Source organism: Pan troglodytes, chromosome 7, assembly GCF_028858775.2.
Source record: "Pan troglodytes isolate AG18354 chromosome 7, NHGRI_mPanTro3-v2.0_pri, whole genome shotgun sequence".
NCBI lineage: Eukaryota > Metazoa > Chordata > Mammalia > Primates > Hominidae > Pan > Pan troglodytes.
This window is the reverse complement of record NC_072405.2, coordinates 106,649,612-106,673,389: the sequence shown is the minus strand read 5'-3', so window position 1 is coordinate 106,673,389 and position 23,778 is coordinate 106,649,612. Positions and strand designations below refer to the sequence as shown.

The 23,778-nt window shown below is 42.3% G+C and overlaps 1 long non-coding RNA gene and 1 other non-coding gene across 2 annotated transcripts in view; one reads left to right on the top strand and one right to left on the bottom strand.

The window, feature by feature from the left end:
• LOC107976514 (uncharacterized) overlaps positions 1–23,778 on the bottom strand; it is a 39,731-nt gene that overhangs the window by 5,202 nt on the left and 10,751 nt on the right. Inside the window, exon 2 of the long non-coding RNA XR_001720560.3 lies at positions 20,999–21,074. This is a non-coding gene — a long non-coding RNA (uncharacterized LOC107976514). The remainder of the gene's footprint in view (positions 1–20,998; positions 21,075–23,778) is intronic.
• Positions 23,139–23,245, top strand: LOC112204228 (U6 spliceosomal RNA). The gene has a single exon (XR_002937807.1). It is a non-coding gene; the product is annotated as a U6 spliceosomal RNA (small nuclear RNA).

The following is a 23,778-nucleotide window of genomic DNA, read 5'->3' as shown; positions in this document are numbered from 1 at the left end:
GGTACAGCACTTCTATTAGCCAGGGCTCTCTGGTTGCATGTAACAGAAACCAATTCAATTAGCTTGAATAAAAGGAGGAAATGAATAATGAGGACACCAGGGTGTCTTCCATGATCAGAGGGTGATATGGTTTGGCTCTGTGTCCTCACCCAAATCTCATCTTGAATTGTAATCCCCATTTATTGAGGGATGGAGGTGATTGGATCATAGGGGTGGTTCCCCCATGCTGTTCTCGTGATAGTGAGTGAGTTTGCACGAGATCTGATGGTTTTATAAGTGTTTGACAGTTTTTCCTTCACACCTCTCCTACCGGCTGCCATGTAAGACATGCCTGCTTCCCTTTCTGCCATAACTGTATGTTTCCTGAGGCCTCTCCAGCCATGCAGAACTGTGAGTCAATTAAACCTTTTTTCTTTATAAATTACCCAGTCTTGGTCAGTTCTTTATAGCAGTGTGAAAACTGACTAATACAGAGGGCAAGGAAGTTCTTAGGTCTTAGTAAAAAGCACTGAGAGCCCATTAGGACTCTGACCCCATCTCTTATTCTTGCTTCTCTTTATTTCTCTTTCCCCTACTTTCAGCTTTTCCCAACATGGCTTTACCTTTCTTCTGTAGCTCAGGACAAAAATCGTGGCATCATTCTTGATTCTTCTCTTTTTCTCACACTCCTCATCAATCAGTCTGCGAATCCTATCAGCCCGACCTTCAAAATATTTCCGAGTACAAATACTTCATCCTGTCATTATCAATACTAAGCCATTATCATCTCCTACGTGGAGTACTGCAATAGTGTGTCTGGAATTGGTGCGTTCTTGGTCTCACTGACTTCAAGAATGAAGCCACGGACCCTCGCGGTGAGTGTTACAGTTCTTAGAGGCAGCGTGTCTGGAGTTCGTTCCTTCTGATGTTCGGATGTGTTCAGCGTTTCTTCCTTCTGGGGGGTTCGTGGTCTTGGTGGCTCAGAAGTGAAGCTGCAGACCTTTGCGGTGAGTGTTACAGCTCTTAAGGCAGCACGTCTATAGTTGTTCGTTTCTCCCAGCGGGTTCGTGGTCTCGCTGGTTTCAGGAGTGAATCTGCACACCTTTGCAGTGAGTGTTACAGCTCATAAAGGCAGTGGGAACCCAAACAGTGAGCAGCAGTAAGATTTATTGCAAAGAGCAAAAGAACAAAGCTTCCACACTGTGGAAGGGGACCCCAGCGGGTTGCCACTGCTGGCTTGGGCAGCCTGCTTTTATTCTCTAATCTGGCCCCACCCACGTCCTGCTGATTGGTCCATTTTACAGAGAGCCGATTGGTCTATTTTACAGAGAGCTGATTGGTCCTTTTTGACAGGGTGCTGATTGGTGCGTTTACAATCCCTGAGCTAGACACAAAAGTTCTCCATGTCCCCACTAGATTAGCTAGATACAGAGTGTGGATTGGTGTATTTACAAACTCTGAGCTAGAGACAGAGTGCTGATTGGTACATTTACAAACCTTGAGCTAGATACAGAGTGCTGATTGGTGCATTCACAATCCCTTAGCTAGACATAAAGATTCTCCAAGTCCCCACCAGACTCAGGAGCCCAGCTGGCTTCACCCAGTGGATCCCATACCGGGCCGCAGGTGGAGTTGCCTGCCAGTCCCCCACCGTGCGCAGGCTCCTCAGCCCTTGGGTGGTCGATGGGACTGGGCGCTGTGGAGCAGGGGGCAGTGCTTGTTGGGGAGGCTCCAGCCAGGCAGGAGCCCACGGTGTTGGGGGTAGGCTCAGGCATGGCGGGCTGGAGGTCCCAAGCCCTGCCTCACGGGGAGGCAGCTAAGGCCCGCTGAGAAGTCGAGCACAGCTGCTGGCCGAGGTGCTAAGCCCCTCACTGCCCGGGGCTTGCGGGCCGGCCGCTCCGAGTGCTGGGCGCCCCGAGCCCATGCCCACCCGGAACTCGTGCTGGCCAGCAAGCGCCGGGGGCAGCACTGGGGGCAGTCTCAGTTCCCGCCCGTGCCTCTCCTTCCACACCTCCCTGCAAGCTGAGGGAGTCGGCTCCGGCCTTGGCCAGCCCAGAAAGGGGCTCCCACAGTGCAGCGGCGGGCTGAAGGGCTCCTCAAGCGCGGCCAGAGTGGGTGCCAAGGCCGAGGAGGTGCCCAGAGCGAGCGAGGGCTGCGAGGGCTGCCAGCATGCTGTCACCTCTCAATAGCTCTTCTGGGCCCCTGGGCCTACAGCTTATTTACTGCCAGCATGACTGATCCTCAGAAACATCAGTGAATAGTCAGTATACCAATGTTTCAGGTAAGGAATTAGAGAGGCAAAATACTAAGTGGCTAGCCTAAGATAACACAGCTTGAAGAAATTAAAATTGAGACCCAAACCAATTAATTATAGATTATAGATCATAGGTTTAAAAAAAAAACCCAGTGGGTTTACAAACTAATTTGGAATTTGGAATCTGTTTCCAAACAACATCTTAATATAATGCCAATATATACATTAGATATGAACAGAGTTGCTGAGATCGAAAGGTGGGATTGGCCTCCAGGACACGATGGCTTTACGTGATAGAGTGTGGAAGTCAGCACCCTGCATTGCACTTTGGCATTGAAGGATGGAGGAATGACCAGTGAGAACACAGCTTCCTCCCATTGTAAGTGGAGTCCATATGATGTGTGTACTTTATTTCAACAAGTTTTATCACAGTTCAATCCCAGTTTCTTCTGCACACTGAAGTTGAACCCATTTCTCCCATTATTTCTACTCTGATATAGGAAAGAGGAGAATCTTGCATCTTGACAGATCGCCACCTGGTAGACTATTCTGCGATATTCTTACCTGGGTTTACTAGAGAACAAATACAAGATTAATCTTGGGCAATGTCTATGGAAATCCTAAAGTTCTCCTTTTATTAAGCCATTCTTTACAATCCTCCAAAGGGATGCTTTAGCCAGGAGGCTCAGTGAGGAGCAGAAAGGCCATGGGCAAGGGTCGCAGGGCAGCCACTGATGTGGCTTTCCTCTGCCTCATCTCCAGTGACTCGTTAACAAGCCAAGTTGCAGTGAAGTGTGCGTGACCTCTGTGGCTTTCTGCCACATTGCCATGTGAGTGGCATCTCAACAGAATAATGTTAAAGAGTAAACTTAAAAAAAATTGCTCTTGTGATTGCTTTTAAGTTTCAGGCTTGAAATTTAATCTCTACTAATTCCTGGAGAAGAAAAAACAAGTGGCTTCCACAGTCCCAGCTCCTGGTGTCACTACTCACTGTCCCTCCCCCACCACACACACACACCTTGGGGTATAAGGAGGTGACCATGTATAAACCCCAACAACCCACACTTTAGGAAATATATCAATGCCAGTCTGTTTTATTTCTGTGACTACTGGCAGCCAGAGGGGCTAAATGGTGGCTACTGCAGCATCAGACAGGAAGGCGATAGCTTCATGGGGTGTCTAACCACTTCCAACAATTGTACTAGGTCAAATCCTTCACTGATACGATCTATTTGATTTTTTCCGGAACTTTAAACTTTTATTTCTATGTCTTATCTTTCATAATTTCTATCTCTGCTCAGTTTTGCAGTAGGTAATTTGATCATATCAGTCTTCCAATTTTCTAATTCCTCCTTCAGGGACAAACTGTTTCTAGTATAGTATGTTTAAAAGCATTTACTGTGGGATTACCCCCAAAACAATAACGACTAACTAGTATCTACTCTAACAAAATAAAGCATAGAGGAGTCTTTACTAAACATTGGATTCATTTCAAAACAGAAAACAAAATTTTTTGTTTCAAGATAGTCAAATAAAATCAATAACAACCTAACAATCAAATGAAATGAATTAACTTTTTTTCCTCTCTTTTTTGGAGACTAGTCAATGCTAGCAAGGATGTGTGTGAAATAGATATTTTCATATATTTCAGGTGTCAATATAAATTAGTACAATAATTTTAAGAAGCAATTTAAAATATGTATGTTAAGAAAGTTTCTTCGGTAGTTAAAGATTATGAAACTTATGTAACAAAGATAATGCTCTGAAAATAACATTACATTTTGTTTGTTTGTTTGTTTTGAGACGGAGTCTTGCTCTGTCTTCCAGGCTGGAGTGCAGTGGTACTATCTCGGCTCACTGCAACCTCCACCTCCTGGGTTCAAGAGATTCTCCTGCCTCAGCCTCCCGAGTAGCTGGTTTTACAGGCGCCCGCCACCAAGTCCAGCTAATTTTTTTTTCTGTATTTTTAATAAAGACAGAGTTTCACCACGTTGGACAGGCTGGGCCTGCCTCAGCCTCCCAAAGTGTTGGGATTACAGGCATGAGCCACTGTTCCCATCCTGGAAATAACATTAAGTTTTAAAACAAAGTATAAATTTTATGTGCAGTATGAATTATTACTATGGAACATACATGGAATAAATTGGGAACAGAATTTGGTTTGGGGTGGTAGAATTATAGGGTAATGTTTTTCTTTCTGCTTTTTCTTATTTTAAAATAATAAATTTCATTGTACTGCTTTTTATGAATGTAAAATTTACATAACATAGAATTAATATTTTTAAACTGTACAATTCAGTGGCATTAAGCACATCCACAATGTTATACAACCATTACCTCTATGTTGTTCTAAAACATTTGATCACTCCAAAAGGAAACCTCATATCCACTAAGAAGTCTCTTCATACTTCCTCTTCTCCAATCCCTGGCAACCACTAATTTGCTTCTGTTTGTACTAATTTACCTATTCTGAATATTTTATGTAAATGGAATCATACCATATGTGACTTTTTGTGTCCAGCTTGTTTCACTTACTTAGTATGTTTCCAAGTTTCACCTATGTAGTAGCAGGTATCAGCACTTCATTCCTTTTTATGGCCAAATGCTATTTCATTGTATACTATACCACATTTTATTTATCCATTCATCCATCCATGGACATTTATTTTGTTTCCAACCCTTGGCTATGGGAAGTAAATAGTGCTGCTATGAACATTCATGTACAAGTTTTTGTTTGACACCTATTTTCAGTTCTTTTGGGAATATACCTAGAAGTGTTGGTACAGAACTAGAACTAGTTGCTCAGTGAAGGCATATTTATCAATTTTTCTCTCTCAATTTGTGTGCAGCATCTTGGATGTGATGGAAAGCAGAACCATAGAGTAGATTTCTCATCAGCACAGTCTGAAGTGAAAGTGACAGGAAGCGCGTGAGCTCTGGTGAGCAGCCGCGGTTGTCCTGAGGACACCCTAGTCTAGTGTTACTGAAGTGCAGTCCAGGAAGCATCCTGTGAACAATAGTGCCAATCAGTGGACCGGCATTTTGAGGAGTATGGCTTAGGGCTGGTAAGGTGCTAAGCACTGATAAGAACCTGAGGAGGTTTTGTAATAAGACTAATGGAGATCCAAGAATCCTTGAATTAGGGTTAAGGTAAGAGGGGTCTTTTAGGTCTATAGGGACATAACAGTAGGCTTCTATTAACCTTGCATGGAAGCCTCAGGCCACATCTGGAGGTGGGGAGGAACAAGAAGTGTCTGTACACCCCTTTTTCCTGGCAGCCCTTCTCCTCTCACCGTTTATGACTCAAGGCTGGCTTGATAGATTGATGGTTACCCAGGCAACAGAGGTTGTATGGCTCTTATCAAAGGTTCTGCTTTGTGTGTGACAACTTAGTCAGGAACACTGGGCTTTGCAATGCTTTTCTGGAACAATTGGGGCTCTCATCTGGAATTTGCTTCCAGTTTCATCACAGAGAGCTGGTCTCAATGTTATGGGTATGGGCTGAATGCACCTCTAACTTCTTTTTTTCCTGCAGGAAGAATAAAATCATAAAAACAGATTACAAATGGAGAAAACAACCCCCTTGATAAAATGGATAGAAACTCATTTACATATTATTTTTTGAATGTCATATGTTTAAGCCCACAGGAGCCCCTGCAAGGATATTGCAAAGATTGCAGCCAGCACACACACACACACACAAAAACTACCTGAGAAATAGTTACTCCTCTTAATGGGAAATGGAGATTAATCCCAATTGGGCATCAAACATCAGCCGAGTGCTCAAAAATTGTAGAGGCAGAAAATGTTGGAGATTATTAATCAAAGTTCTGGCTGGGTCAAAGTGATCTTCCAAGTTGGTGCAGCCAAATATAAACATTTCAACCAAAGGTGAGTAGCCTTTAATGCTTCTCCGTAACGACAGTAAGAGTGCTTTAATTAAATAGGAGAGTGAAGCAAGTAGCTGATGTGAATCTGTTCTTAACATATTCAATGCAAAGCCCAAGTTTGAGCACTTCTTACCAAGTTTTCAGTGCCATTCTAGGGTCTGGATTTGGGCTAGTCAACAAGTGTCTGCTGGTAGCTAATACCAGGATTGAAACATCAAAGAAAGGCACCTTAACCTTGAAGTCAGGTCCTGTTCCTTAAGTAAGCGTTAGCCTCAGCATTTGAGTAGTAGAATTTCCAGGGTTAACGTTCTTCCCTTTGAGGCAACTGAGAACTTGGAAAAAAGTGTCCTTCCTGAGCCTTTGGCTCTGCGAGTTTCCTTTAGAACCCCTATGGCCCTTCCAGATTTATCTAGTTATTCCAGTTAGCAAATAGCGTTCAAAACTGATTCATAGTGATCCTGCAGGGGTGAATTGAGAAGGAGTCTAAGGCCGTTTCGGGGCTTAGTAACAGAGTGTGCTACATACTGCTGCAGGCCTGGGAAAGGATTTCTACACCTGCCATTTCTGTTTGGCTTAGAGTCCACAGTTGTTTCCCATTACTAGGGCTGTTTCCCTGGCCTGAGATCCTATCTTCCCACCCATTGTCCCAGGCCTGCCTAGTTTCTCAGCAGTGGGATGGAGTGGAATGGGTTTTGGTTCAAACTGCCCTAGATTCAAACCCTAGCTCTGTTGCTTATTAGCTGTGTGTCTTTGGTGAGAGAATGAATTGAAATAACACAAGTAAAATATACGGGAGAGGACCTAGGCATGGTAGGTGCTCAATTAATGGTACTCTTTTTTTATAACTCAAGTAGAGCTACTTTTTGGAAGCTATTTCTGGCTCGCCTAGTTCCCATGGCCTCCCACACACCCTCTCCCATGGACTTGTCCCACTTGACTGTGATCGCCATTTTCATCTCTCTCCCCAACTGGTCTGACTTATTTGTCTTGTTTATCTCCCTGTATCTCCAGCAACCAACACCATGTCTGACACATCTTAATTGTTCAAGAAATGCTGCTTGTTGACAACTTGCTCCTAAGCTACTAGTTCTTACCTATCTGCCTTAACAAGTTAAGATATTATGGCTTGAATGATGAAAAACATCAGTTCATAAGGCTTCCATCAGCAGTGTCAAGGGCAAAGTCAGCCCCAGAAGCAGCCGCTCTTCTCCAATAGAAATGAGCCAACAGCACAGAATGTGAAGAGAGCCCCAGTCATTTCCAAACCATCAAACTACAAAAGAGCTCTTCCAAACCACCATATGGCCGGTGAGGCCAGATGCATCCACTGACAAGCATCATGGTGACACACTGAGCCAGGCTGCTCACTGAGTCACTGGTGGTCAGGAGGTAAGACTTTTGTTGCTGCTGGAATCAGGATCCCAGTGGGGTTTAGGGAATGATGCATCTACCCAGCTTCTCTTAGAATTCTCTATTAAGTTCTTAACCCTCCTAAATTAGACCTCAGGAGCTTAAGCTTGGCATTGGGTAACCTTATAAAGAAAGCCATGAAATGGTCTCTGTACCAGACCTCTGTGTGGGGAATTAAGTAGAAAATTTCTTAACATATTTCCTGTTGGTTCAATGCTGTGGCCACCCCTATTGTTTTTCTTTGTTCTGCCTTAGTGCAGAGGGGGTCTTTTAACATAAAATAGGTACATATTTTTCTATGGGAGATGATTGGTTTTAGCATGAAAGAGGCTGGCTTATGTGGTGGGTACTCTACCTAAAGAATTTGAAAACACAGGCAAACAGGACCTCAGTCAGGGAACTATGGAGAGCCCTCCAAGATGACACTCATCAGCTCCACCCCAGGGCAATGACAGTATGAGGCTAGGACCTGGGGAGATGAGTGTTGAGAGGGTGGGATGCCAGGAGGCCAAGGGGAAGTGGTTTCTGTGTGCCACATAATATTGAATCAGTGCTTGCTGAAAAGTGGCCCAAAGGGAAAGTGAAGACATATATATGTATTATATGCATGCAACATATATAGTAGATAATATATATAGTACATACTAGAAATATAATCTATTAGGGGCCACATGTGTTTCTGATAAGCCATAGCTAAGATTAAGTTTTTCTTGAGATAAACTAAGAGGGTTCATCTTTCTGGACTTTGAGGACCACAGTGGCAGGATTACGTGGGCATATCTCATTTCAAAAGGAAAAAAGGAAGCTCCTGAGCACTAACCTGCCTGGAGAATTCTCCCATTCTCTTATCCATGCCATAACAATCACTTTTACTACAAGTCAGACACAGTTCAATGCTTCCCATGTTTTAACTCACTAATTCTGTAAGTATTATCATTTTATCATTTGTAACTGAGAGGAACTGAGGCACTGAGAAATAAAGTAGCTTAACCAAGTCACAGGAGCTCATGGTGGCAGAGCTGGAATTGTGAGTGTAGGCCCTTGGAGTCTAGAGCCTGTGCCCCTCACCGCTAGGCCATACAGCCTTTCCTCAGCCATCGAGAGCCTCTTCCACACACCTCCTTTAATCCTGACCCGCCTCTTGCTTCCTGTGGCTGCTCCCTTCTGTGATCCCAAACTGTGCATAGGGGGCTGGGCAGTGGCCCTCCTGTTACTTGGAGTATCTATTACTCACTTCTGGGCTAGTCTATGAGATAGGAGCATGAACCTCATCTCTTAATCATTTTTTAATTCCTTGGTGTCCCATTTGATAAAATGCACAAAGCTAGTACCGACAAATGTTTGACAGATGAAATGAATGAGTGAGTGAATAAACTTAGGAATACGGGAGAAAACTGGGGTCATATGTGCATCATCAGACCTAGTAACAATAGCCATTAATATTTATTGATGGTTTGCTATGTTCCAGGCAGTATGCTGAGGACTTTGCATGCGTTATCCATTTAGTCATTAGCATGACTCTCTGGGACAGGTTCTGCTTCTATCCGCATTTTACATTTCAGGAAAACAAGGCTCCAATAGATGGACTTACTCAAGTTCTCACAGCTAGTGATCTGCAGAGCTAGTATCCCAACTCACATCTATCTGATGCCAAAACCTATGATCTTAAATCTCCACAACCTTTTACTGTGTTCAGATCCCTGGCCTGATAGTCTAACCTTGCATACTTGGTCATGGCAATCTAGCAGAGGCTTTCACAGCTACATTTTTAAAGTCCTACCATCTTTGCTGTGGATCTCCCTAAAACAATGCTGTATGTGGTTGTCTTGAAAATCCCTGTTTTTCTTATTGGTGTTAAACCTAGCTACTGGTCATCACATTGGTATTACCACTGCCTAATTTGTAATGGACCCTTGCTATGTACCGGGCTAGATTCTCCTAGTATTTTAATGCACTTAATTCTGTCAACAGCCATATGAGGAAAGTACTTTTATTAAATTCATTTTATGAATGAGGAGGACACTGAGACCCAGAGAATCAAATTAACTTGCCCAAAGTTCCACTATAAGTAAGGGACACGCTGGTGTTTAGTTCCAAGCAGCCTGGTTGCAGAGCCTGCATTCTCAGCTGCTGTGCTAACCTGACTCAGCAGCAGGATTGGGTGGTTTCACATCCCTGCCTGTGGTTGCGGTTCTTTAATTCGCTTGGGATCTTCAAACGCCAAGGCTATGGGCTTGATCTCTGATAGCACTAGTCTGTGCCTTAATCCTGGCCAGATGTCCTGCAAATATCTCATAGATCTAGGCCCTTGGTTACCAAGGAGACCAGGTGGGAGAATGGGGATGAATTAGTGCCAGTCAACCAGTTCTGTAGGGAAAACTGTGCTGCTGACAATAGGTCAGAACTAGCTTCCCCATATCATTAAAATACTCACTGAAAACATGTTAGTCAACAAATCTGCCTTACTTACATGCCCAAATGCTAAACCTGTCCCCAACTGGCTTTACGTGCACAGAATGTTGGCTCTCACATCCATGATTCGTTGAAAAGGTCAAATTCCACTCTGGCTGTTTCATCAGAAGGGTAAATACTGTGTGTTAGATATTTGATGTGCATAGACTAAGAGCATTTTCCAGTGAAAGCTTCAGAGGTTTGTGGGCAGAGCCAGAGTCACAGGGGATGTTAGAGCTGCCAGGAGTTTTAGGGAATCAAAGTCCAGCCCCTAAAACCCCTGTTTTACAGATAAGGGAGGCCAGATTGCCCCTGCATGCTTGCAGCTAGTGATGGCAGAACCAGGACTAGACCTCCCATCTGCCATGAACTGGCTGATGGAGATTGTCAAATTACGTTATCAAAACTCTTTAGAGATTTATCTGGCTTCATTGGCAAAGGTTGGGAATTGAAAGTGGATATTCCATCATTTGAGAAGGAGGAAGGATGTGCTATTAGGGCGTTAGCATCTCTCTATAGTCCAACTGAAATGAAAAATTAATCGACTTTCTGGCCAATTCAATCAATCAAGGTAGTCAATGGGGAGTTATTTCCTCAAATACTCAGGTTCCATGTTTGAATTAACTGCTGTCTGTATGTTAATTCTATGTAACTGCTCTATGTATTTCACTGTTTCTATTAATAAAATAATATTGAAGTCTTTTTTTAAAATCTTGACTAATAGGAAAATTATCATACTATCTAATGGATCTTATAAATCCTTTGTCTTTCACAAATCTTTGCATGAAAAACAAGTCTGTCACTTCAAAAATAATTTGTCATATAGGGTTTCCATTTGGAATGATGAAAACTTCTGGAAGAAGACAGGAATGATGGTGGCACAACATCACAACTGAACTTAATGGCACCAAATTGTATACTTTAAAATGGATAAAATGGTAAATTTTGTGGTGTTATTCCATAATAAAGTAATTTATAAAGAAGCCCAATTATTGGGAATAGAAAAAATCAATTCAGTGACAAATAATATATTTCATTGATTTGTCCAATAAATATATATGGAGTACCTGCTATGGGTCAAGTACTTATTTGAAAAATGTTTGAAAGTTGAGTACTTGCTAACTGTAAGGTGTTACACAAATATGTTTGTGGATAACTGTGAGTGTGCTTGTGGGGCAAGTGCTGGTTACTTACCCTTCACACCCTTCACTCTTGTGGATTCACTCTTTACTCTTTTCCACCTTGCTTTGTGTTTTGGAAGTCTCTCCTGAATGGACTGCAGCAACAGTTTCCCTTACCAACCTGGCCTCCTGTTAGGTTTGGCCAATGGTGGGGTGGCAGCGGGTGGGGGGATGCCAGGAGAAGAAGAGGGAGAGGGAGGAGTGTGAGGTTTGCATATATTCCTTCAACTCCTTTCCTGCTGGTTCATTGTAAATTTGTTGCATCCCTCTACCACAGGGGCCCTGTCCCAGAAATCCAAAAGTATTCAAAATAGAACTAAGTTTCAAGATCTTCTACTTTAAGGTTGCTTCTGAGTTTTCTTTTTCTTTATGGCTCATGTTTTAAAAGATGACCACATTTTCAAATGGGTTAACATTTTCTAAAAAGTCCATTTTAGAAACAAATGGAGTTCCAATTAACAGAGTTTTGAATTATCCAATATATTTTATTATAAAACAAGAAAGCACCATTTCAACTAGGGAGCACTGATTGCTTAAAACTACACTCTTTTGAATAAACCCATATTAGTTTAATGAAGTTTTCCTGTGATTAGTATAATCTACTGCAATTGTATTCAAACCCCAAATTATGGGTATTATATGCCCGAAATACAGCACTGGTTAAAGGCAATTAGTTTAATCACTTTCCTGATGGGAAATGAGACAGGGACACCACAGAGCAGGGCAGCCCATTAGCACGTGATGTGAAGAGGCCAGCCCTCCTTTCTGCTTCTTGCAGGGCACAGCCTTACTCTCTTACGCCTGCCGCTGCACTCTCCTCCTACAGCACATGGCGTTTTACAAAACACTACCCTATGTAGTGGTGGCTTTTTTCTGTTAATCAATATCCTCAAGCCATGTAGTTCAGGCCTTCCTCATCACCCACCTGGACAATTGCCACCATGCTGCCTTGTAAGCTCATGCAGGGTGCTCACTGCCCAGTGGTGCCTCGCCAGAGGGAGAGCTTAAATCCAGCCTGACTCTGCTCATCACGCCTGTTTGGTGCTTCTACCCAGAAAAGGTACCTTTTTCTAACTTGCTCAAATGTGGCAGCAGCAGCCCTGTTGCCACCATCTCTTGCCTGGTCTCTCTTCCTCTGGTCTTGCCCTCTTCTTATTCATCCTCCCACTTACAAACTTATAAAATGTGGGTTTGACCATGCTGCTCCTGCTTAAGCCTTTCAATGGCTCCTTATTCTAGAGAGCAGCGCTTCTCAAACTTCCACATTCAAGTGAATCACCTGCCATGAAGGTGGGGATGGATCTTGTTAAAAGGTGGATTCTAATTTAGTAGGTCTCAGGCTAGTAGGTCTCAGGTGGAGCCCGAGACCTTCCATTTCTAACTAGCTCCCAGGTGAGGCCGATGCTGCTCGTCTGCAGATCACTTTGAGTAGTAAGGCTCTAGGGCAGCACTGTCCAAGGGAAGTCTCTACGATGGTGTCTGTCCAATATAGTAGCCACCACCTGCATGCAGCTACTGAGTACTTGAAATGCAGCTAGTGTGACTGAGGAACTGAATTTTAAATTCAATTTAATTTTAGTTAATTTAAATTTAAATAGGCACATGCAGCTAGTGGCTACTGTATTGGACAGCACAGCTACAGAGGATAACATCCATGCTTCTCACTGTGACTTACAAAGCTCTCTGCAGATCTTTTGCCCACTTCTTGTTCGTTGTTTTCTGCCCTTCCCTATCTCTCATTTTATGTTACACCACGAAACTTCCATAATTTTCCAAACAAGTCACGTGTTTTCATGTCCCCACTTTGCAAGTGCTGTTCCCTTGCTTGGAATTCCTTTCTCTACCTTTTGTGCCCAATGATGCAACATCTTCTGATTCCCGTTCCAGCCCCTCCTCTTCTAAGAATCCATCCCTGACCATACCCTGCTAACAGCAACCATTTACCGAGTGTCTCCATGTAGTGTAACAGGGCCCTGCACACACCTTATTTCATTTGATGTGCACATTAAGTTTGATATATGAAAACAGGCATCAAGTGGCTTGCCTAGGGTCACAACTAGAAAGTTGAAAAACCACAAATTCATACCTAGGCTGCCTGATTCTGAAGCTCATTCTCTCCCCACCACACCATGGTACCCTCTGCTTGCACAGGACTGTGATATCCATAGCACTAACCATGTGATGGTGAAATTGTTTGTCTATGGTCTTTCTTCTCCATGAAATCATAAGCTGCTAGAGATCACAGGCTAGGTATTTTTTATTTCTGTATTCTGGGGGCCTGCTACATCATGAATGCTTGATCACTGTTGTTGAAATGTGTATGTTTCTTCTCTTCAACTCCATGGTAAAATCCTTGAGTGTGACAACTGTGTGTTCTTTTTTTGTTTTGGTTTGGTTTATTTTGAGACGAAGTCTTGCTCTGTCGCCCAGGCTGGAGCGCAGTGGCGTGATCTTCGCTCACTGCAACCTCCGTCTCCCGGGTTCAAGCGATTCTCCTGCCTCAGCCTCCTGATTAGCTGGGATTATGGGCATGCAACACCACGCCCAGCTAATTTTTGTATTTTTAGTAGAGACGGGGTTTCACCATATTGGTCAGGCTGGTCTCAAACTCCTGACGTCATGATCCGCCCACCTCGGCCTCCCAAAGTGCTGGGATTACAGGCCTGAGCCACCGCGCCTGGCCCTGTGTTTTATTTCACGGATGTGCTCAGTGCTTGGTAGGCCCCTGATGAGTGCTGGAACAAATGAATGCATAATTAAATGAGTGTGCTGACTATGGACAACATAGGCAAGGATTTTGTTAGGAACTCAAGGGTAGGGATTCTTCTAAGCAACTTTAATGCAAGAGATAGATGGGTACCGAATAATGACAAGGAGGAAATAAGGGGAGAGTGTAGGGAAGTGTGAGAAAGGCTGAGAATGGGAGAAAACTGCAATAACAAGAATTTGATGTGTGCTTCCCTTCAAATCTGCTTAATTAGCATGGACAGTGTTCCCCTGAATTAACATCTTGAAAAGTACATGTTATTGAGAAAGTGAAAAAATGGGAATGCTTATATGCTGATAGAAGGACCCAGGAGTGTAAATTGGCATGACCTTTATAAGGGAAATTTGGAATAGTATTCATATTCTTTAAAAACATGCGTGTCCTTTATCCTATCAATTCTACTTGTGGGAATTTATCCTAAGATAATCATAGCTATGTACTGAATTTTATCAGCAAACACATCATTATAACATTATTTATAATGATTAAAAATAAAAAACTTTTGAGCCCCTAGATTAAATTACTTATATCCATATGATTGAATACTATTTAGTCATTAAAGTGATACAAAATTATATATATTGATAAAGAACAACTTTATATATGTTTCAGATAGAAAAGCAGGTTACAACATGGAATATTTCATATTATTTCCTATTTAGGGGGGAAAGTTTGAGGGTGCTTGTATATGCACAGATAAAATGAAGACCTAAGGAAATACCTGAGTCTTTTAAAAAATAATTTCAACTTTTATTTTAGAATCAGGGAGTACATACGCAGGTTTGTTACATGGGTATGTTGCATGGTGCTGAGGTTTGGGGTACAACTGATTCTATCACCCAGGTAGTGAGCATAGTACTCAATAGTTTTTCAACCCTTGCTTCCCTCCATTCCCACTCTAGTAGTCCTTAGTGTCTATTGTTGCCATCTTTATATCCATGTTTAATTTCCACTTATAAGTGAGAACATGTAGTATTTGGTTTTCTGTTCTTGTGTTAATTTGCTTAGGATAATGGCCTCCAGCTGCACCCATGTTGCTGCATAGAACATGATTTCATTGTTTTTATGGTTGCATAGTATTCCAAGGTATAAAAGTACCATGTTTTTTTGGTGCAATCCACTGTAGACGGGCACCTAGGTTGATGCCATGTCTTTGCTACTGTGAATAGTGCTGTGATAAACATATCAGTGTATGTGTCTTTTTGGTAGAACAATATATTTTCTTGGGGCTATATACCCAGTAATTGGATTGTTGTGTTGAATGGCAGTTCTGTTTTAAGTTCCTTGGGAAATCTCCAAACTGCTTTCCACAGTGACAGAGCTAATTTACATTCCCACTAACAGTGTATAAGTGTTCTCTTTGCTCTGCAGTCTCACCAGTATCTGTTATTTTTTGACTTTTTAATAGTAGCCATTCCGAGTGGTGTGAGATGCTATCTTGTTGTGGTTTTGATTTGCATTTCCCTAATGAGTAATGAGGTTGAACATTTTGCATATGTGTGTTGGCTGCTTGTCTGTCTTCTGTTGAGAAGTGTCTTTTCGTGTCTCTTGCTCACTTTTTAATAGTTATTTGTTTTTTTGCTTGTTGAATTGTTTAAGTTCCTAATAAATTCGGGATATTAGACCTTTGTTAAATGCATAGTTTGTGAATATTTTCTCCCATTTTGTAGGTTGTGTTTACTCTGTTGATGATTTTCTTTTGTTGTGCAGAAGCTCTTTAGTTTAATTAGGTCCCACTTGTCCATTTTGTTGTTGTTGTTGTTGCAGTTGCTTTTCAGGACTTAGTTATACATTCTTTCCCGAGGCTGATGTCCAGAATGGTGTTTCCTAAGTGTTCTTCTAGGATTCTTATAGTTTGAGAGCTTACATTTAAATCTTTAATCCATCTTGAGTTAATTTTTGTATATGGTGAAAAGTTGTGGTCCAGAGTTTCATACTTCTGCATATGGCTAGCCAGCTATCCCAGCATCATTTATTGAACAGGGAATCCCCAAAAAGACTCTTAATAAGCTCCCTTGGTGATAGGATTTGATTATTTTTGCCTTTACACTTTTCATCTGTATGTTCTACTTTTATGACCAGAAAAATACATTTAAAAAAAGACATTAATATGTTCACTAGTTCCATTTTACCCTGGTATCTAATTATCAGATATCTTCTAGAAGATCCAGGATATACCTCATAGGAAATCTATAGGAGGCCAACTGCTTAGAAATGTCTCCAGCTCCAGGAAGTCATGCTCTCCTGTCATCATTCAATGCCCTGATTTCTTGATTTCCAATATCTATCATTTTCCTGACTCTGCTTTCAAATCTAGCCTAGCTCGGCGCCATCTCACCTTTGTCCAGCCTTTATTCCATTGATATTCCCCTCGGGTGGGCCATCTGTGGTAGACGTGAGCCTCTGGTGCTCAAAGCCTGGCCCAGGTGTGTTTTTCACTGCCCTGTTTATTTCTGTTTGCTGTGCATTTTGACATGTAACTTCCTAATCCCTGTTGTCACCATCATCTCTTGCTCTTTTGTTTTTGAGATGCTGTTGTCGTCTTTCCTCCCTTCTGCTGTCTCTTCCTTAGCCTCATAGTCAGCAAGGATAGGGGTCATACACTTGGGCCAGTGTGACTCATTCCACCCACCAGGAGCCTGTGAGTCTTAGATGAAAAGCAAACAAGTAATTAGAGCCTATTCTAGCATCTAGACATAATTTGCTCTATGAAAAAGACCTTTTAAAAGAGAGAAACAAGCGAAGGAATAGCTTACTGGTTTGTTCCAATAAGCACAAGATAGGTTTTAGAAGCACAATATGAAATCCTTCAAGGAAACTTTACATGATCATCCTAAGGAATTTTTCAGCTTTATGTAAGGAGGAGAGAGTTCTAATAACAAAATTAGAAAATGATGTGGTCCGATTTTTTTTCACTCTGTGAAGACTGTAGATTAAGCTATCTGCTTGTGTTTTACAATATTTTTATAACATATTCCAGCTCCCTGATGTCTATCGGCATTACAGAGTGTGGCAAAGGGATATGCAGGGGCAGCAAAACATCATGGGTGTGAAGAGAGAGGCCTGTACATAGAAACTGCTAAAAAGACCATAGGGGGTTGAGCATGGTGGCTCATGCCTATAGTAATCCCAGAACTTTGGGAGGTCAAGGCAGGAGGATCACTTGAGCCCAGGAGATCGAGAGCAGCCTGGGACACATAGTGAGACCCCATCTCTACAAAAACAAAAAAAAAATTTCAATTAGTCGGGTACGGTGGCACACACCTATATTCCCAGTTCCTGGGAGGCTGAGGCGGGAGGATCGCTTGAGCCCAGGAGGTTGAGACTGCCATGAGCCATGATTGTGCCACCGCATTCCAGCATGGGTGACGGAGCAAGACCTTACCTCAAAAAATAAAAAATAAAGACCATGAGAATGAGGCCAGGTCTGGGACACCACATCCATCAGTGGTCGCTTCAACTGGAATAAATCAGCAAATACTCAGCAGGTTGGTAGGGGAAGCAAATACCGAGAGCCAGGAAATGTACACCTGCTTGAAGAAGAAACTGTCCTCAACTGGTATGGCAAATGCATGCAGGTCACACCTCCCATAGTGAGTGTATGCTGCTGACTCATTGGTCATCCAACAGCCATTGTATCCAACAGCACTTCCCACCTCTCCAGTCCCATCTCTCTCCACATCCCTATTGTCTCTACATTGTATCCAGCTCCATGAATGCACTGTAATGCCATCGGCATCAGAGCCTGTGCCTACACCCCTCCAGCTGCCAGGAATATTCCTTCCCTTCCTGTTTGCCTAGGTAACTTCTGCTCATCCTTCAGAACCCAGGATATATCTATGTCTGTCTATACCTATGTCTATGTCTATATTGAGCTTTATATGTAAATAGAGATGTGGATGTAGATACTCATACACACAAACACAAAAACACACACACACTCAATTTATTGTGTGTATGGCACAATAAATGGAGTGTGGCGGGGCACAGGCTTAGGAAGTTTCAAGGTCACTTCCTCAGGAAAGTCTTCTCTGATCACCCTGCAGACCAGGTCAAGTGCCCTGTTATAAGTCCTCTGGCACCATGTATCTCTCTATTGTATGGTAATCACAGTGTAATTAGAAATATAAACTCTCAAGGGTAGGGATTCACTGTTGAGTCCCCAGTATCTAGAGCAGAGCTTGGCACTATAATGTATGTTTAATAACATTTATTTGTATGTTTATTAGATTCACATTTGTCTTCCAAGCTAGAAGGTAAGTAATCTAGATACTGTGTTTTTGTTCATGGTCTGTTTCCAGCACCTAGTACAGAGCCTGGCACATAGGACGCATTCAGCAAATGTCTGTTGAGTGAATGACTGAACTCTATACCATATGCTGACACAGTGAATGCAGGGGTGAATGAGGGCCAGTCGCTGGCCTCATGCAGTTTGCATGAGGCAGATCTTTTAGTGGGAAGACAGACGAGCAGACCATTACCATTCAGTGTAAAACATGCTGTGAAGAGTGAGAGCAGAGTGCAAAGGAGACACACAGGAGGACATCTTAGCCAGTCTAGGCTGAGGGAAGGGGAGAAGTTTGCGTGGGGATGGGGGGTCATAAAAGGGACTCTGGAGGGGGTGGCATCTAAGCAGAGAACAGGTGATGGCAGGAAGAAATATGGGCAGAATCATTCTTGGCCAAGGGAGCAGCACCAAAACCCAAAAAGAGAGTTGGAGAAAGGCAGAGACCAAAGGAGACAGACACATGGACACGAAGGACAGACTACCAAGTGCAGTGTAGAAGCAGTGATACTTACCTTTGTTTCAATTTCCTTTTAGCGGGGTGGTATAGATATTGCATGATGCTTGTAAAGAAACTTATTGCACAAAATAGACATTATCTATGAAACCGTTTCATTAAAAAAAGAAGCCTAGTTGGAAGGTTTCAGTATGTAAGCAGGTGTGCATTTTCTGACTTCAGAAAGTCCCCTTAAAACGTCCCCAGGATCGATCCTTGTTTATGCCATCGAAGCCTCAGTTAAATTCAACTGGAGAGGGATTCTGCTGCAGGGCATGCATTGCTGATGCACTCTCTGAGTGACTTGGGCTTACAGGTTAATGACTAGCAGGGGAAAGAGTGTTTTTATAACAGGATCAGCACTCATGGACTTTTTCTTCCCCTAAAAGCTAGCTCTGCTCTCGAAAAGCCCTGGTCATGTGCCTCAGCAGCTGATTAGGGAGGAGATGCTATTTGTTGTGTATCACCTTCCCCACGACTTACGCCTCTCAGTCACCTGTATTCATTTAGAAGACGTTTGTTATGTGCCTTTTTAGGCTCCCAGCCTATTCAAGGGAAACACCAGTATTTGAGTTCCTATGTACCAAGAACTCAGAGAAAACTAAAAGACCTAGTCCATAGTGTCAAAGAACTAACAATTTAGTTGAGGATACAAAATATATGCATCTGAAGCAATTAGGGCATAGTACTAATTAATATTCTGTTATTTTCAAGCAACTGAAACCGTATCTTCCCTCTTAAGAAAAAGGGAAAATTCCTGAGTGGAGACAAGGGAATCACACATAATGGAAAGAGAGTTTGACAGACAGGATGTGAAGAATATAGGGCAGCTCAGGGATCTCAGTAGCAGGAATGTGTGGACCTTTGTCAAGATCTGTCATTTAGGGATATGCATATAAAATATAAGGAAAAAATTAAAACCACCTAGTATCTCACCTCCCAGGGGCAACCACCAGTATGCTTCTGACATATATTCTTCTAGTCTTTTTGTTTTTCCTTTGAGCATCTGGGTGAGTGTGTATATTTGTCACAAAATTGAGATTCTGCACTTTACGCTGTTTTGTGTCTTGCTCTTTTCGCTTAACATTATACTGAAAACATTGAACTGTCATTGAAAGCTCTTTGAAATACATCTTTTAGTGGCTGCATAATTTTAGTATGTGGCTGCACCATAATTCATTTACTAGTCCCTATTATTGTTGAGCATATAAATTATTTTCAATTTTTCACTATTATAAAATATACTGTAATAAACATCACAGTACATTGTCTGAATTATTGTCTGAATTTCTGAGTGGGAAAAAACGTTTCAATCAAGGATTTAAGACAGAATCATTACCTGTGATTTTAAATGCCTGGGATAACCTGCAACATTCTGCCCAGCCAAAATACCGTTCCACTAACTTTGCCATTTTACGAGGGTATCCATTCTTTTTCACTCCACAATCAAAACACCATTTTGTAAATCACTGACTTCTTAGTGCTCTAAATACAACAACTTAGTCACTGGAAAGAAAGAATGACCCTAAAACCAAATCAATATCAGGCCAATTATTTATTCTTGGTCCTTGGACATGAATCTATTTTGTGGAGGCTAGGGAGAGTCAACTGATTGCATTCTGCTTTTCAGTAGACTTTTTCTTCTGGGTCAGGAGAGGAAGGAGGCAGATATGTTCTGGGAAGAGGGATAAAATCTAGGAGACAATTAGGGACCTCAAAAGATTCTAGTTTTTAATCTTTTATTTAATAAACACCATGTGTCAGACGTTGTTCTGAGGGTTTTATGAATATTTAGTCACTTAATCTTGCTACTAATGTGTATTAGTTCATTCTCACACTGCTATAAAGAACTTTCTAAGACTAGGTAATTTATAAAGGAACGAGGTTTAATTGACTCACAGTTCCAAATGGCTGGGGACACCTCAGGAAACTTATGATCATGGTGGGGAAGGGGAAGCCAGGACCTTCTTCACATGGCAGCAGGAGAGAGAAGTGCAAGCAGGGGAAATGCCAGACACTTATAAAACCATCAGATCTCATGAGAACTCATTCACTATCATGAGAACAGGATAGGGGAAACCACCCCCATGATCCAATCACGTTCTTCCCTCAAGATGTGGGGATTACAGGTCCCTCCCTCAATACATGGGGATTACAATTCAAGATGAGATTTGTGTGAGGACACAGAGCCAAACCATATCATTCCATCCCTGACCTCTACCAAATATCATGTCCTCACATTTCAAAACCAATCATGCCTTCCCAACAGTCCCCCAAAGTCTTACCGCATTTCAGCATTAAGTCAAAAGCTGCAGTCCAAAGTCTCATCTGAGACAAGGCAAGTCCCTTCCATCCATGAGCCTGTAAAATCAAAAACAAGTTTATTTCTTCCAAGGTACAATGAAGGTACAGGCATTGGGTAAATACATCCATTCCAAATGGGAGATATTGGCCAAAACAAAGGGACTACAGGTCCTATGCAAGTCCAAAATCCAGTGGGGCAGTCATTAAATCTTAAAGCTCCAACATAATCTACTCTGACTCCATGTCTCAAATCCAGGGCATGATGATGCAAAGGGTGGGCTCCCATGGCCTTGGGCAACTTCATCCCTGTGGATTAACAGGGTACAGCCCCACTCCCTGGCTATTTTCATGGCTGGTGTTGAGTGTGTGAGGCTTTTCCAGACACACAGTGCAAGCTGTTGGTGGATCTGCCATTCTGGGGTCTGGAGGATGGTGGCCCTCTTCTCACAGCTCCTCTAGGCAGTGCCCCAGTGGTGACCCTGTGTGGGGGCTCCAACCCTGTATTTCCCCTTTGCACTGCTCTAGCAGAGGTTCTCCATGAGGGCTTTGCCCCTGCAGACTTCTGCCTGGACATCCAGGCGTTTCCATACATTCTCTGAAATCTAGGCAGAGTTTCTCAAACCTCAGTTCTTGACTTCTGTGCACATGCAGGCCCAACACCACATGGAAGCTGCCAAACCTTGGGGCTTGCACCCTCAGAAGCAATGGCCTGAGTTGTATGTTGGCGCCTTTTAGCCATGACTGGGATGCAGGGAACCAAGTCCTGAGATGGCACAAAGCAGCAAGGCCCTGGGCCTGGCCCATTAAACCATTTTTTCCTCCTAGGCTTCCCAACCTGTGATGGGAGGGAATACTGTGAAGACCTCTGATAGGCCCTGGAGATATTTTCCCCATTGTCTTGGTGATTAACATTTGACTCCTTGTTACTTATGCAAATTTCTGCAGTTGGCTTGAAGTTCTCCCCAGAAAATGGGTTTTTCTTTTCTATTACATTGTCAGACTACAAATTTTCCAAACTTTTATGCTTTGCTTCCCTTTTAAATGGAAGTTCCAATTTCAGATCATCTCTCTCAAGTTCAAAGTTATACAGATCTCTAGGGCAGGGGCAAAATGCCACCAGTCTCTTTGCTAAAGCATAGCAAGAATGACCCTTGCTCTAGTTTCCAATAAGTTCCTCATCTCCATCTGTGACCACCTCAGCCTGGACTTCATTGTCCATATCACTATCAGCATTTTGGTCAAAACCATTCGACAAGTCTCTAGGAAGTTCCAAACTTTCCCACATCTTCCTGTCTTCTTCTGAGCCCTTGAAACTGTTCCAACCTCTGCCTGTTACAAAGTTGGTTCCACATTTTTGGGTATCCTTATAGCAGTACCTCACTCTCCGCAGTACCAATTCTCTGTATTAGTCCATTCTCACACTGCTATCAAGAACTTTCCTGAGACTGGGTAATTTATAAAGAAAAGAGGTTCAATTGATTCACAGTTCCACATGGCTGAGAACACCTCAGGAAACTTACAACCATGGTGGCAGGTGAAGGCAAAGCAAGGACCTTCTTCACATGGCAGCAGGAGAGAGAAGTGCAAGCAGGCAAAATGCCAGACACTTATAAAACCATCAGATCTCATGATAACTCACTATTGTGAGAAGAAGATGGGGGAACCGCCCCCGTGATCCAATTGCTTCCCTCCCTCAACATGTGGGGATTATAGGTCCCTCCCTTGAAACATGGGGATTACAATTGAGGATGAGATTCAGGTGGGGACACAGAGCCAAACCATATCATAATGTTATGAGGCAAGCATTATTATTACCTTCATTGTATGGATGAGAAGACTGAGTCACAGAAGTAAAAGTAAGGGGTAAAGCTGGGATTTGAACCCTGAAACACTGGCTCTCAACAACTGTACCTTGTTTCCATGAATATACTGAAGTTGATATTTTAAAATCAGGATGGTTGAAAAACGCTCAAACACTGTAATCAAAGAACATCAAGCCAATATGCTTTTTTTTTCTTTTACTGGACTTTAGTATTTCTTATCTTGTACAACCCAAGCATTAGCAACCTGGACATCCCTAGGTCTTCCAAATCTCACTTTAATATTGTAAAAACTGGCTCAATGCTCTCTTCAGCAGCACATATACTAAAATTGGAATGATACAGAGAAGATTACCATGGCCCTTGCACAAGGATGACATGCAAATTCATGTTCACAAAAATTCATTTGTGATTCATGTTCTTGTTAATGAGCAATAAGAAAACATCTGAAGGTACAAAACTCACTGATAATACTAAGTATAGAGATAAACACAAAATATTATGACAAGGTAATTGTGGTGTGTAAACTACTCATGCCCTGAGTAGAAAGACCAAAAGATGAACCTATCAACTATGATGACGATAACAACTTTTCAAGACAGACAGTGTAAGATATAAATAGAAACAACTAAAAGTTAAAAAGTAGGGGTGATGAAGTTAAAATGTAGACTTTGTATTAGTTTTGTCTTTGCTTGTTCGTTTTTGCTATCAATGTTGAGTTGTCATTAGTTTAAAATAATTGGTTATAAGACATTATTAGCAAGCTTCATGGTAACCTCAAATTTAAAAAGCCTACATTAGATACACAAAAAATAAAAAGCAAGAAATTAAAACACACCACCAGAAAAAAAAAATCACCTTCACAAAAAGGAAGACAGATGGACGGACAGATGGAAGGAAGGAAGGGAGGGAGGAAGGGAGGGAGGGAGGGGGGAAAGAAG